The 15238-nt window shown below is 35.7% G+C and overlaps 1 pseudogene; it reads right to left on the reverse strand.

Annotated features, from left to right (window-relative positions):
- Positions 1-527: 527 nt before the first annotated feature.
- LOC130836429 (transcription factor Spi-C-like) overlaps positions 528-15238 on the reverse strand; it is a 119631-nt pseudogene continuing 104920 nt past the window's right edge.

Genomic DNA, 15238 nt, shown 5'->3' on the forward strand with positions numbered 1-15238 from the left:
CCAAATTGGTGTTTTCATTTTCTTTGAATATATACCCAGGAGTGGAATTCCTGGATCGTATGATAGTTCTAGTTTTAGACACTGAAATTTCTAAAGCCATGAATGCAATGTAGCAGGAACACAATCACAGGCAATTACTTTCTGTTTTGTTGCTAAAGCTCTTGGATCTACGTCACAGTGATTTTTTTTGGCTTGAGTGTATGACAGAAAAATAATGTTTAAGTCAACATGTAAATCAAATCATCTCTGCTGGCATTATTAATCTAGAAGGAAGTATTACATAGACAATAGGAAGAGGAAGGACATTTAGTCTATACTTTCAAATGGGACTTGATCATTTTAAAGTTGTTCACTGGCAAAATTTCTCACCAAGTTAGTCTAGACAACATGCTACTTCATAAAAGATAGCAATAATGAAGTTTGGGGTTTTTTGTTTTGTTTTGTTTTTCAGTATTTGCTTTCAGAGAAAAATCCTAAAAATTGTAGGGAATTCTGATGCCAGAAAATTATAAAGTGTAAGAGTATACTTAGCAATCAGGGTGGCTTAGCTCATGGTAACTGGCGTATGTATAATTATAATTTGCATTCCAGTTATTTAAACTGAGATATCCTTGATCAGGTTGAACATACTGTGAGTAGAAGATATATTTTTCCAAGAAATAAGACGGAGATAGTCTTTGGAGGATGGCCTCACTGAACTGGTAAGTTAACTTTCTCCGGATTTTGATGATTTCTCCAGTTCTTCCATAATTCCTCAGTGCTCTGGCCATTTTCTGGTAAGTCATGGTCTTCCGGTTGCCTTTTCTTTTCCCCCAAAGTTGGGCAAGTTTTTCTTTGTTTTTTGATACAAAGTGAAAGATGCCTTTGGTTTGATCTATCCACTGAATACAAGATACCATCTTGGGATTACACAGGGACTCGTGAAGGTATTCAAACAGTCAGAGCTTCTTCCTGCCTTTTCCTCCCTTTTGCTGGAGAAGAGTAGGCTGTACCAGCTGGTTTTCAGGGATGCTCTGCAGAGATGGATGAATATTTCCTTCAAGATAGAGGTCCGCAGCACTGTTTATTACTGTTCTCCAATTATAGACTGGTTCCTCTGTGGGCAGCACACCATAGCTGTTGGAATTTCCTCTGACATGAGATCGGTGGTTGATGAAAGCCAGGTAATTTTTGTAATCTGAGGAGTACTGAAGATCTCCAGTGGAATGTTGCCTCAATACTTCAAAAGCATCTTCAAATGCTTGACCCAGCTTCAACACAAGCCATACTTCATTAATAAATTGACAATTCTGTCCATCAGAGGTCAATCTAACATTTAGGTGTACTCCAGGTGGAAATAACTTTCTCCTCTGAAGGGCAGGTCTGCAACACCCTTCGGAGCTGCATCATTCAAGGGTTATCTCTGTTTTTTTTTTTTTTGGCACACAGGCTTAGTTGCTCCGTGGCATGTGGGATCTTCCTGGAGCAGGGATCGAACCTGTGTCCCCTGCATTGGCAGGCAGATTCTTAACCACTGCGCCACCTAGGAAGCCCCCATCTCTGTTTTTTGAAAGCTGGTGTACCTTGGCTTAGAATTCCCTGTTGTTTTGGTTGCCAATTCACTCAGTGCTACCATCAAGAATAAATTGTCAGCCAGAGTTCTTTTAAGAAAGAAATGATAATAAAAGAAGTGGAAATTGATGTTTGCAGGATTTATATTTCAAATGCCTATGAAATTAAAGACATTTTTTAAGTGCTCTGAAAAATGCATTTTTGTATTGGTCTGTTCATGAATGAGTTTCTGGTTACATTTTATATTTAAAATAACTTCTGGATATTATGCCATTTTAAAAAAGTATTTCTGGTTGGAATAAGAAGATATTTCAGTTTTGTTTTCTGCCTTTTTTTTTTTTTGCCCTAAATAATTATGTGACCCTCCAGAATTCAATGCTTTAGAAAGAATTTCTTTCTTTCCATTAGCACTTTCATAATGAGATGTACACTTACTCCTTTTTTTTCCAGGAAAACATTTCACCTTCCTGGGCATAGAATTGGATTTGTCCTTTCAATTACATAATTATTGAGTAAATATTTATTGAGTATTATTTACACAGCATTGTGTTGGACATTTTAGAAAGAGTTTACAGTCTGAGCAAACAAGGTGGTATTTATAAAGCGATTTTGCTGCATTGTTAGTATAAAATTTCAGAGAAGGAGGAGATCACCATGGTATTCAACAGTCTGGGAAGTTCTTATAGAAGGGGCAAGGCTTGAGTATAGGAATTTAAGGAATGAAAGTGACCATTCTAAGTTAGCAGAAGGAAAAAAGAGAGTGGTGATGAGAAAGCAGTCAAAGGTATTGAATTGAAAAAGCAAGACACGTTAATTGTTTTCAACAGAAAAGAGGAAACTTTGAGGTGAATACAAGAAATACTATTTTGTGTTTGGTCAATTGAGTTTACAGTTAATTTCAGCTGCAGAGTTCCAGCTTGAGACAATGAGGTAGACAGTAAATAAATTAGTGAAGTGAAATTATGAAAGGCTGAAATACTTTTCAAATAATTTGGATGGAGTTTAGAAGGTAGAGAGTGGATTCAAGAAAGCCAGCTGGGTTCATAGTTTAAATATGTCATCCTGACAGAAGCAAGTCTTTCACTGAAACGATAGGGAGGCTAACTGAAAAATTTAGGATCTGATGGTCCTTAGATGAATCATGTTATGATTTGGGCAATTCTAATCATGGACACATAAACTGGTGAAAAACAGGAAGAATGAGGTGACTTTTCTTCAACATTTGGAAAACAAATATCCTTGCAAGCAAAGAGAGTCTTAGGAGTTATGAATATTTAGGAGTTGCCTAAATAGCATTTATTATAGGACAGATACTCTGCAAAATTCTTTACATTCATTATTTAAATTAAAAACCAAGGTGGTCTGTGGTGTTCTGCTGTCAATCAAACATGGATATGTTTACCAACCCTGTTTGAGTCAGACCCCAAGGAGGGTCTGTCTGCCCCGAGTCCCTCAGGCCAAAAGAACAAAACAGTTCTGTTCAGAAGTAAAGGAAAGCAGAGAATGGAGAGGTGCGAGCTCCTGCTCTAGGGTCCATATGCGCTTTCTGGGCAGGAAGTGGGCGGGGCTGCTTTCTAGGGCTCCCTCAGCGGGGAGAGAAGTGGGTGGAGTTCTCCTGGGGCAGGCGCAGCTGTGCCGCTCAGGCTCCAGATAGCAGTGCGGGAGTAGCGTCTCTGCACGTGGCCCGCCGCCGCCATCTTGAGTTGAGTGTCGTGGGCAGCAGTTCTGCACACCGTCAGGAGCTGAGATGTTGACACAGCCGTTTTGCACTAGGAACTGTGGTCTGAGGTGTTGGGGGCAAGAGCTCTGCAAGGCAGCACCGTATGTATATGTGAGACTGGGCCAAGCACAAAGGAGAAGAAAAAGGTTAGATTTTATTTTATTACCCACATTCTATTTTTATTTCCTGGGAATTGTTAACAGGCTTTGCTGGGGATGCTATTATGTAATGTTCATTTTTTGTGTAAGTTGTTAGTAAATTGTCTCAACACCATTTATTATCCATCGTCTTTAACATATTGTTTCTAAAATATGCTATTGTACTACACCCAGGTTAGTTTACCGACTTTTCATCTCATGCCTATGATTTATCTTTCTGTTCTGTTTGCGTATTTACTTCCTATTTTAAATGTATTAAAATTTATTTTTATTATTTCTAAGTCATGATTAGAAAATCTATTGACTTTTGGAGATATACTGTCTCTAGTCTGCTTATAAAACTCTCTTAGTAATTATGATAATTTCTACTCAATTTTCTTGGGTTTTCAGAGCAGCATGTTATATCCTCTATGAGTAATGATGAATTAATACCCTGCTTTCCAAAATGTAAACTATATTCATTTTTGTCTCACTAGCTTGGCTAAAACTTCCAAAACTGTATTGGATAGTAAAAGTATTAGTATGTATTGTTTTAAATGAGAATATGTTTTAAAATTAAACATGCTGTTGGTTATTGATCTGAGATATGCATAGTAATCTATATTTTTAATAATAAATTCTGAGACGTTAGAATGTTTTTTATTTCAAAAAGTTATTTTTGTTACATAACTTTGACAGTTTAAAAAGATGACTATATTTTTCTTTTCTTACCTGCTGAGATGGTTAATAATAGTAAGTATGTTACATTTCAAACAACCTTGAAATAAAGTCAACTTAGTCATGGTGTTTATTATTTTAATGTATTAGTTAGATGGAGTGGCTAGGAATGAAGTTTTCTGTCATTGAGTTCCCTTTGCAGATGATGGTATCAAAAGTCACACTAGTGAAATGAATTTCAAAGCTTACACTCTTCTTAGACGTTCTGGAACTCTGGAAATACCGTTCTTGAAGATTTTGAAAGAAGTCATTGATAAATTTTTAGTGTCTAGCAACATTTTTGGGCAAACTCATTGGTCAAAAATTCCCTAATGGCTTTCAAATTTTAGTTTTCTTATTGAGTTACTCTTTGGTTGTTTATATTCTGTCACAAAATATCCATTTCATGTTAGTTTTTAAAAATATTGGTGTGGTATTCTTTCTGTCTGCGTAGAGAAAATTTAGTTTAGTTCCTTGTGTATTTATATTGTCTTTACTAGATTTTCCAGAGGGTACTGTGTTTTATTGGGCTCTTCTATAATTGTATTTTTAATTGTTTTCTAATTCCTTAATTCTACTTTTAATTAATACTATTCTTGAAATTATTTTGTTTTTCTTATTCTAGAGTTGAAAGTTCAGCTCAATTATTATTTTTTCTAAACTAATAACTACAACATTGACAAATATAACTTAAGTATGGTTTTGTCTGCATTCCATATGTTTTGATATATTCTTAATTTTTATAGTCTATAACTGCAACTTTGATTTCCTTTTTAAAATTTAGATAGTACATTTGAAGTACCAAGTGTTTTGATTTTTAAATTGTGTATTGCTATTTAATCCTGATACTATTTGTGAGCAGAGGATGTAGTTTATATAATTAGAAGTTCCCATTTTGAAAAAAATAAAACATTCATTCATGTAAACTTTCACCTACAAGCATGTGGATGGGAAAAGTAACCAATGATTCCCATACTTTATTGAACATTAGAATAACCTAGAGGGCTTGTTAAAACACAGTTTGCTCACCCCACCCCTAGAATTTTTGACTCAGTAGGTGTGGAGTGAGTCTCAATAATTTTCATTTCTAAAAAGTCTCCAGGTGTTGCTGATATTCCCAGTGCAGGGACCACAGTGAGAATCAAATTATAAAGAACTTTAATTTTAATCAGAGGATATTTTATGTAATAAAACTGGAAATTGTATTTATTGGAGATCTTTAGATGAAGGAAATAATTTGATGGAAGCAATTTTTTAGCAAAATTTATTTGACAAGAAGTTTAAGAGCAGTTTGTATAATATTAATAGAATCTATCCATTTGTATGATATAAATAGCAGGTTTGGAATATCCAGCTATAGCAACTACTCATAGATGTGAACTTTTCAAAGTGTAGGCTAAGATGGTCATGGGGAGAGTAAGAAGAATGTGAAAGAAGTAGAAAGAAAAAAGAACACATCAGAATGTTATGTCATTTGATGTTGTTGGAGTATAATGAGACAATTTAAGGTCACTGGTAAAGGGGATCTTGGTCTGGGACTGAGGCGAGGAGAAGGAGGCACATAGGGCACACACTTTAAGGAGGCACTTGCTGGTCTCACTCACATCTTTCTACTAGACCTGTGTTTTATCAGGATGAAGGCAGTGACTACTTCTGAGGTTCCTGCAGGGTCTGGAAGAGTGGAATTTCTATTGCTATTGAAATTATGAAAGTATTGTGCACATGTCAATTCTGGTAACATTAGTTCCAAAGACTAACTTCCCAGAATTTTATTCTTAAACTCCTCAGTAATAGCTGGATTGCTTTCATCAAATAAAAGAGATTGGGAGGATGTGGGGTTTTTAGTTGAATTGTATCCACCCATCAATGAGGAACTGACAGAACTGTGCTGAATGCAGATGGTGAGTGGTTTATTAGGTGACCAGAGCCTGTTATCCAAAGGTCCACGTCTCGTTGATCTCAGTGGAAGCAAACACTAGGTGACTGCAGCAAGCGGACATACACAGAGGCAGGCAGGAGGAAGTTAGCTTTAGAAAAGTCAAGCAGCTTGTGAGAAGGCCCCAACCATTAACTGTGTCTCAGAGATAAAATGGGAAGGCAGTCCATGGGAAGGGGACTGGCAGGAACAGAGCAGTACTGGCTGTTCTAGGATAGGATGAAAATACTAGGCCTCTTAATCAGAACTAAGAGAAAAGCCTTAATACCCAAATGTACCATACGGGTTGCTTTAGGATATTGGAAGAAGCTAAGTATTATAACTTACACATAAACTTAACACGGCCTTGAGCACAAACTTCACCACTTTTCACAAAAGACCAAAGGGAGGGGCAGTAGCTAAGACAGAAAAGCTGTTTTCTAAATGCTACTTAGTAAATCATTCCTTCAAACATAATAATAAAGGAAAGCTATATCACTGAAAAGAAAGTAAAAGTTGTTATCAGAAGACATGCCTGCCATGTGTTTTATGTGTGTGGATTAAATTCCTTCCAGCAAACTACCATTTGTGTTGACATTATCCCTTAGAAATCTTTCACTTCTGAAAATATACATTTGGTAAGAAAAACTGAGTCAGTGATTTCTACATGTATAAATCACTTCATCCTTTCTTTTGGAGACACTTTTGGTCTGAAAGCCTCCACTAGAAAAAATAAATAAAAAACAAATGAAAATAAAAAGGGAAAGGAGAGAAGTTAAAAAACATAGCCCAAATGACAGTAAATGTTAATGGTCTGATCACACACAAAAATTGTCCTTCAAACTGAAGTGTGTATTAAATAGTAACGGATAGATATACTTCTCTGTGAGATCTGATTTGTCTAGCAAATCCTTACTGACATATACTCTCATTTACTGCTATATAGCCTTTTGAAAATGCCATTCCAGCAGAGCATAAAAAAGGTTATTTAGATTAAGTATAGTTACAAGATAAGCAGTATACTGAGTTCATTGGACTCCATGCACACTCATTTAATTTCCACCGCTCCATTACTCTGAATCAAACTGTCCCTGAAAGACCAAGAGGAAGGAAAAGGGCATTAAAAAACACAAATCACAAAGTAGAGAACATTCTTCTTAAAAATGTAATGGTCTCCATGTGTTACCATTTAATACCATGGAAATACTTTCTTGACTTTTATAGCACGCAAAGAAATTGCACCAATCTATTAAAGAATGCAATAAAAAAAAGTCTTTGAGGTGGGTTAACATTTTCCAGGTCTTTATCATTCTAGATGGGCTTGGAACTTCAAAACACTGTAAAATATGATAAATGGTATCCATTTGCATCTGTGTGCAGCTTATGGCATAATGAATGCATGACCATTTCACTGTTTACTGAATACAGGAAGAAATAAGATGAGACCTTTGGTTACATGTTTTAAAATGAGGCCCAAAGCCAGGCTTTAAAGAAAGACAGTGTGCCAAAACAGTTTATCTTCACCTTTTTCCTTTTAACTTTAGTGCCATTAAGTGCCAGTGTGAGGCTTTTTGGACTTCATTTGAAATTCAAGTAATTAATATAACCAGAGAAAATAAGTTGTGTAAGGATAAGGTATTGTGATAAAGTATAAATAAGAAAGGCCTGAAGTTTAGAGGACAGAAAATGACAGTGCTAATAATAAAAGTTATACTGGGTGATTTAAGTAATTGTTAAGACCTTTCACGTGTTCAGTTTGCATTTGACAGTGGCTGAACTTTATTAGCCTTTAATGGCCTTCATTAAATTATATTTGGTATCTAAGAGGCCAAGCATCGAATGGGGATCATGAGGACGGTTTCCTTTATCAGCATATATACCTCAACTAAGGAGGTATGACCCTCAGTATCTTGTTTTAGGGGATTGTGCTTTCTGTCTTATTTCAGACATTGGAGAAATGGCAATTTTTATAGATTCTCTCAATGGGCTCCCAGTAACTTTTAAACATTCTCCATCCTGAAAAACATCCCTCATTGACTCTTCATCTTCCTATAGTTATTTACTGCCCTAGTTGCTGTTGTTCTTTGTATCATCCTCCTCACAAATATGAAAGCATTAGCTGCAGCTTCTCACCTCTAACTCTCTCCCCAACCCACGATAACCTGATTCTTCCCTGACCCCCGCTTAGCTCACGCCAAGGTCATTAGCAACTGCCATGTAGATAAAGTAAATTTAAACAGTCGTTATCTAATGCATCTTCCTGTTATCAGTTCTTACTAGATCACTATATTTTGTTAAAAAAAAAAAACAACCCTTTTTTTTCCATTACTTTTGCACATTGCCCATAAATGTGTAAGCTCCCCCAGGTTTTTTCCTAAACCTGATTCTCTCGTGAATCTGTGACTTTTTTCTAGGAAACTGATTCCCTCTCTAGCTTTGGTTTATGGCACCATAATGTGTACCTATAGCCAGAGTATAAATTTATGAGAACTAGACCCTTGGCTGTATCTACATAACACCAAAGAGTTTCTGGCACATAGTAGGCTGTGAGTAAACGTCTGTTTCCTGGCTAGCTGACACATCTTCCTTCTGTTCACTAAGTCCATATAGCAAACTGCCTAGAGGCCTTTTTTTTTTTTTTTTCTACTTTGGGTCTTCATTGCTGCGTGTGGGATTTCTCTAGTTGTGGCAAGTGGGGGTTACTGTTCATTGCAGTGGGTGGGCTTCTCATTGTGTTTTCTCTCATTGTGGAGCATGGGCTCTAGGCCCTCGGGCTTCAGTAGTTGCAACACGTGGGCTCAGTAGTTGTGGCGCAAGGGCTTAGTTGCTCTGCAGCATGTAGAATCTTCCCAGACCAGGGATTAAACTGGTGTCCCCTGCATTGGCGGGCAGACTGTTAACCACTGCGCCACCAGGGAAGTTCCCTCGAGGACATTTTCAATTAGAGGTCTCTCTGTTACCTGGAACTCAGAATTTCCTAATATAAATTTGTCATCTCGATGAACTGCTCTGAACTCCCACCCACATGTTCCCTTTACAGGGGTTGGGAGACAGAACTTGCTTTTTCAGTGTGTTTCCTTATTTACATCATGGTGCCACCAGCCATCTAGTTACCCAAATGAGCGCCGTGGGAGTCCTTAACTTCTTTCTTTCCCTCATTTATTTCACAATAAACCACAGTGTCCTGTCTTTCTAATCCCTCCCTTCTCTTCATCCTCATCACTGCCATCTCAGGTATCAAGAAACAATTATTGTTACAGACTTCAGCTCTTCGGCAGCCTGCCACCTGCTTTCCCAACCTTCAGTCTTAATCCAAGATTTTTTTACCAGGTAAATTTCTTTTCCAAAATCTAAGCCAATCCCATTAGTGAAATCCTTTCAATTTCTTTTTACTCTCCTTAGAGGAAAAAATAATGCCTAATTTATTAACATGAATTAAGAGGTCCTAATTTACACCTCTCTAACCTTAATACCTATCAGTCCCCATTGCAATAATATATCCCAGTCAGAAAAAAACTTTGTTTATTCCACTCTCATGTCTAGTTTGGAACATACATGCACTATTTCCATCTATTGGAATACTCTTTATTATTGTTTTGATTTCAGTTAAATTTCACTTGGGCCAGGAGGCCAACCCTGATCCACATGCCACACTGCTCGCATTCTCTATACTATATACTCCTGTTCTTCAGTCCTATTGCGTGATGTGCCTTTCTTTAAACACAGTGATGAAATGCTATAAGAGAAATATAATGAAACAGATGTTGTAATTTCTTTTTATCTTTCTCCTATGCCACAAGTTCAGTGAATACAGAAACCATGTATGTCTACCTCATTGTACATAATACAGGAATAACATATTGCATACACTCAGTGAAGATTTAGAGTACTGGAAAATATTGAATGCGTTAGTAGTATTGGGAATCCCTGGGGTCATAATGGTGTACCCTATGGGTAATTTCAGCAGGATTTTGATTCTCTTTATAATGCTTAGTCTTTCATAAAAGGAGGAATCCTAGTTTGTTGATGAATTTTAGGGGTATGAGAATTGCTGTATGTGTCAACATTAATTTTCTTCATAGTTTTCTTGTTAAAAATTGATTTCAAAATTACCCTTGAGCCCTGTCCTGGGAATCTTGCAGATGTCTCAAAAGTTTTATATGTTTACTGGTAGTATATCATTCAAACATTCATTAATTTGTCCAAACTATTTGGTTTTCATTTGTATTTATGACTATAACACTTCTTCCTTATGGTAATATATGCTTTTGTTTATCTGGTTCTTCCTTATTCTAATTCTAAGGAGCTCTGCCTTCTACTTTTATTGTGCTTGATGAAGGAAAACACGAGTCCCCTATACAGTAATACACAAATTTATATTATGTTTAATATGGTCCCTCTTCACTTTCCAAAACTGAAGATTCCAGTGATTTGTTTTGTTTTTATATCAAAGTCCACAGTTGACTCATCCTTGCAATTATTTGGGTTGTCTTAATCTCTGTATTTGAGTAACAGCTCCATTCTGATTGATTTTTTTTCGTTTTTCTGCTTCAAATTGGAAATGGGATAGGAGGACTTTAAAAAATCATTAGAATACATCATCCATATGTGGATTTTGTCATCATGTTACATCCTTAATGTGGTCAAACCGTGTCTTCACTGATGGCCTAGTTGTTTATTGTGTAGAGATGTGACTTCTTGCCTATTTCATTCTTGTGCCTTTTCTTTTACCATTCAAGGGTATTTGCAGTTTAATGTAGATTCCCTACAGAGGACTATGATAAGCCCAAATAAATAACTCTTTAGTTTTAAGTACTTCAGCACTTAGATGGAGAAAATTGTATTTTCTCACTGGGACTTTCCTTGGAAGATTTCAATCAACACAACAGGAAAAATCTCCTTTTGCCTGCATATGAACATGGCTTTCCTGAGAGTTTGTGTTAGTCAAAAGCAATGTGGCAGCATAGGTGCAAAGCATCCTTTCTTTTAAACTGGTTACGTCCTTCTGGAGTTGCTGATACATTGTAAAATAGTGAAGACTGGGACAAAATTTCCCATATATAAACATGTAAAATACTTATAATTTAAAGACCAAGGCATTTTAATGTTACAAATATAACTGAGACATGAATCTTCTGGATGTCCCCCAAGTCCTTCTCTTGCTTGTGTAGACAGAACTTTTAAGCTCTATATAAAATTGTCTTCAGTGCCTATTTCTCCTAAGGTTAAGTTCCACCTTACCTCCCAGTATCTCCAGGGATTTTTGGTGGAGGCTTAAATTTCCCCTGGACTTCTCCGGCTCCAGTAAACCTATTCCACCAAACTGATCTCCAGAGTGTATGTCACCAAATGCATATGCTCTTCTGTTTCCACAGTGGATCACTCAGTTGCATACCACCCAATCACTCTTATGAAGAACTGACTCTATGAGCAGCAGTTTTTACTAAGCTTTTAGAATGGTGGAAAAGGATTTACTATCTAATAAAGAATCCAAAACATTTTTGAGTGAGCTTGGTAATCATTGATCAGGCAGTAATCTATCCTAATATGGCTTAACATGTCTGTTTTTATAACCATGGAAATATTGAGTTTATAATTTTATAATCTGCTGGCTTTTTTTTTTTCCCTCAAAGTACAACATCTGGAATTTCCGAGATTATAAGATTACTATTATAGTGGAAGTGGGGAGGTCAACAATAATATTGTCTAAACAGCATTTACCAATATATGAAGTATTTGGGGGACTATTATTATTATTATTATTATTATTATTATTTTGGCTGCATTTGATCTTCGTTGCTGCGTGCGGGTTTTCTCTGGTTGTGGTGAGTGAGGGCTACTCTTTATTGAGGTGCAAGGGCTTCTCAGTGCAGTGGCTTCCCTTGTTGCAGAACACGGGGTCCAAGCATGCGGGCTTCAGTACTTGCAGCATGGGGGTTCAGTAGTTGTGTCACATGGGCTTAGTTGCTCCACAACATATGGGATCTTCCCAGACCAGGGATCGAACTTGTGTTCCCTGGATTGGCAGGCAGATTCTTAACCACTGTGCCACCAGGGAAGTCCCTGAGGGACATAATTGAATATGGGGACTATTTTGGGATAGAAAAAACTTACTGTTAAGGATAGCCATATGTGGTGTATATCATTGTTTATCTATTCAGTAGGTGATAGGTAACAGGATTTTCAAGATCACATTTCATGCTTTCTGGATACAAATTTTAAAAATAGCAACAGAGCATGAAAATTTTCATAATGTAACACATTTAAGAAGGTCAGAATTTCCTATGAACTTAAACGTTCTCTTTTGAATATACATGAATAAAGTGTAAGAAAAGACAGATTTTCTCCAGGAACATGTAGGAATTGTAAGCTAATCTCGCCTTTGTGTTTGTCCAGCTTGCTAGTTATGTACTGCAGTTATGTACTGCATAGTGCTGGAGAATCATCAACAAAATGTGTCCAGCTTAGTGACAAAGAAATATCTCAATATACAGAATAAAAAGTCTGTGCAGCATCTCGGCAACAGTGTTTTTAAAAAGTGTTTAAAAAAAACCATCAGTATGCTCATTGTGCTTCAGAAAAATTAAAGATGCAACACAGTCATTGTTATGTATAAGTGTTTTAAATTTTAAAGATTAGTGGTTTCAATATTTAAAAACTTTAAAGTCATTCCTTTGCTATGTCTACATCTTAAGTTCCTGTCTTTCTCTTAATCGCATTTGAGCCTTATGAGCCATAAGAAGTTGAGCTTTATTTTTGAGTTGATTTTTTTCTCTAAACCTGAAAGAAACAGTAGCATCATTTTTAAAAAAATGGATATTTATTACTCTTCATTTAATTTGGAGACTTAAAAATTTGCAAATAGTGGAATTAGTGATTAGTAGAGACTCTTTGAACAGACAAATTACATTTTTTATACAATGCTATAAAAGTGAACTTACTCTGAAGTTCCTTGAGTTTTATTAGAAGGTATAAAACATAGGAAATAACTAAGATAACATAGTGTACATGTGTTTACTCTTCATCCTGCCATTTTTGTTTCAAAAATTTTATACAATTATTATTAAAAGTTAAGTTGAATTTTCACTCCTTTCTGCAGTCCCATTAGCCTCTATTGCCCTCCAAAGGTAACTATTTTTAGTTAATCCTTGACTACATTTGTCTTCATGTATTATATGTCTTGCATGTACTTCATAAAATGACTCTATAAGTCACGTGCAGATATGACTATATAAGTTTAATGTTCTGTTCTTTTCACTCAATATATTTCTGAGATTTGCCAGTGTGTTCTGCAGCTTTAAATTAATCTATCATATGGATAATTATGTTTTTTTTAAATTGTTTGCTGCAAACTTTGCTATGGTTAACATCTTTGTACCACTATCTAGTACACACGTGCAAGTACTTCCCTAGGGTCCACACGTAGGCATGGAATTCCCAGGTGATAAGGCATTCACCAGATATTACCATATTGTCCTCCAAGGTGGATTTTAACAATTTACAATTTCACAGGCAAAAAGGTGAGTGTTCCTGTTTTCCCGTGCTCACTTCACTAACACTTCATATGTTTAGACTTTTTGAATTGTTCTCTCTTCCTTGTTTTCGTTGATTTTCATTTTAGATTTACTCATATATCATGGAGTTCATACAGTTTGTTCTATGATGGAGATATTTGCATTTGGTCTTGGTTTTGGATAAATGTTGATTTCAACCAAAATATTTATATGGTGTACCTGTTAATATAAAATTAAATGTTTATCTTTACACATAACTATGTATATTAAATAAATAGTGAGAATTGGAAGGGAATTATCAGTCCTACTCACTGAGAATTGAAAAAACAAACAATTGTGATCTGATATTCATTTATTCACTCTTTTTCTACTCCTTGGTCTTCTTTTGAATTCAATGACATTCATATCCCATGCTGATCACCAATAAAATAGTCAGAACCTTGCATCAGGAGATATAATACAAGTTGTGGGGCAATTCTCCATTCCTCTCTCTGCAGTTACTTAAAGATCATTTTGAATTTAGTGTGTTTAACAAGTGCTTTTTAAAACGAAATAAATATGTGCTTTTCTTTAATTAGCTCTTAAAAACGCTGGTGATGGCCACTTAATATAAAACAGTGTTTAACTTTTCATGTCAATTAAGTGTCATTTTCTGATGAGCATTTCTTTTAATGGCATCATTCTATGGAGAAGTGTCTATTAATGACCGTTACACTTTTCCCATGTCCCCATCTATTGAGACAGGGGAACAAAGAGAAATAAGCAGCATCATACTTGTTTTCTATGACCCCATAATTAGTGTGACTAGAAAACATTTTATTCCAAATACCCTAAATGGAATTCAACCTTGGTTTTTTTTTGTTTTTTGTTTTTTTTAAATAAATTCCAGGTGCTCCTGTGGGTTATTAAAAAAAAAACAAACACTTAACTTTAACTCATCACCAGTGAAACTCAAGAATTGGTGGAAGGATGATTTTTTAATTTTCTATATTCAAACAAAAATGTCAAATATTTAAGCATGAAAATGTGCATGTGTAATGGTGAATACCTATCCTTAATATACATGCTTAACATTTAAAAAATGCATATCAAAGAGTTCATCTCTTGTATAAGGAATAAAAATTGTGACACTGGCCATTATAAGGTGTTAAAAAATTCATGGCAACTTTTGAAAAAGGAGGAATGTTATTAACCTTGGTGTCTTGACCAAATTGCAATTCAAGTAATTACATTTGTCTTCCCTAATCTCCTTTTCAATTTTCAGTTGGGTAGTGTATTCTTAATGGATTTCATTACCAACCTTCCCTTAGGATTTAAAATAGGACTTATCTTCTAAGACGTGGTACACTCCAAATTTATTTTCTCTAACTTTGATTGAGTTGTCACTGAAACTCTTCAGTTGTGTGTGTATGTCTTCAATTCATTCCTCTTTTTTTGTTTGTCTGTTTTTTGCTTTCTCATTTTGACTCTTCCAAACCATTTCCATTCTTTTCAAGACCCAAGTACACATTTCAGCTCAGCAATTATTTTTGAATGTCAGGTATGCAACCACTCTCCTATTTGCTGAAATACCAAGATCAGTTGGTGTTGTCTGCTAGTTTCCACAAACTTCAATATCAGAAATTGCTTCAATATCAGTATTGCTTTTTTACATTTTTAGAGATGAATTTACCTCCTACTTCAC

This window comes from Hippopotamus amphibius, chromosome 15 (assembly GCF_030028045.1).
Source record: "Hippopotamus amphibius kiboko isolate mHipAmp2 chromosome 15, mHipAmp2.hap2, whole genome shotgun sequence".
NCBI lineage: Eukaryota > Metazoa > Chordata > Mammalia > Artiodactyla > Hippopotamidae > Hippopotamus > Hippopotamus amphibius.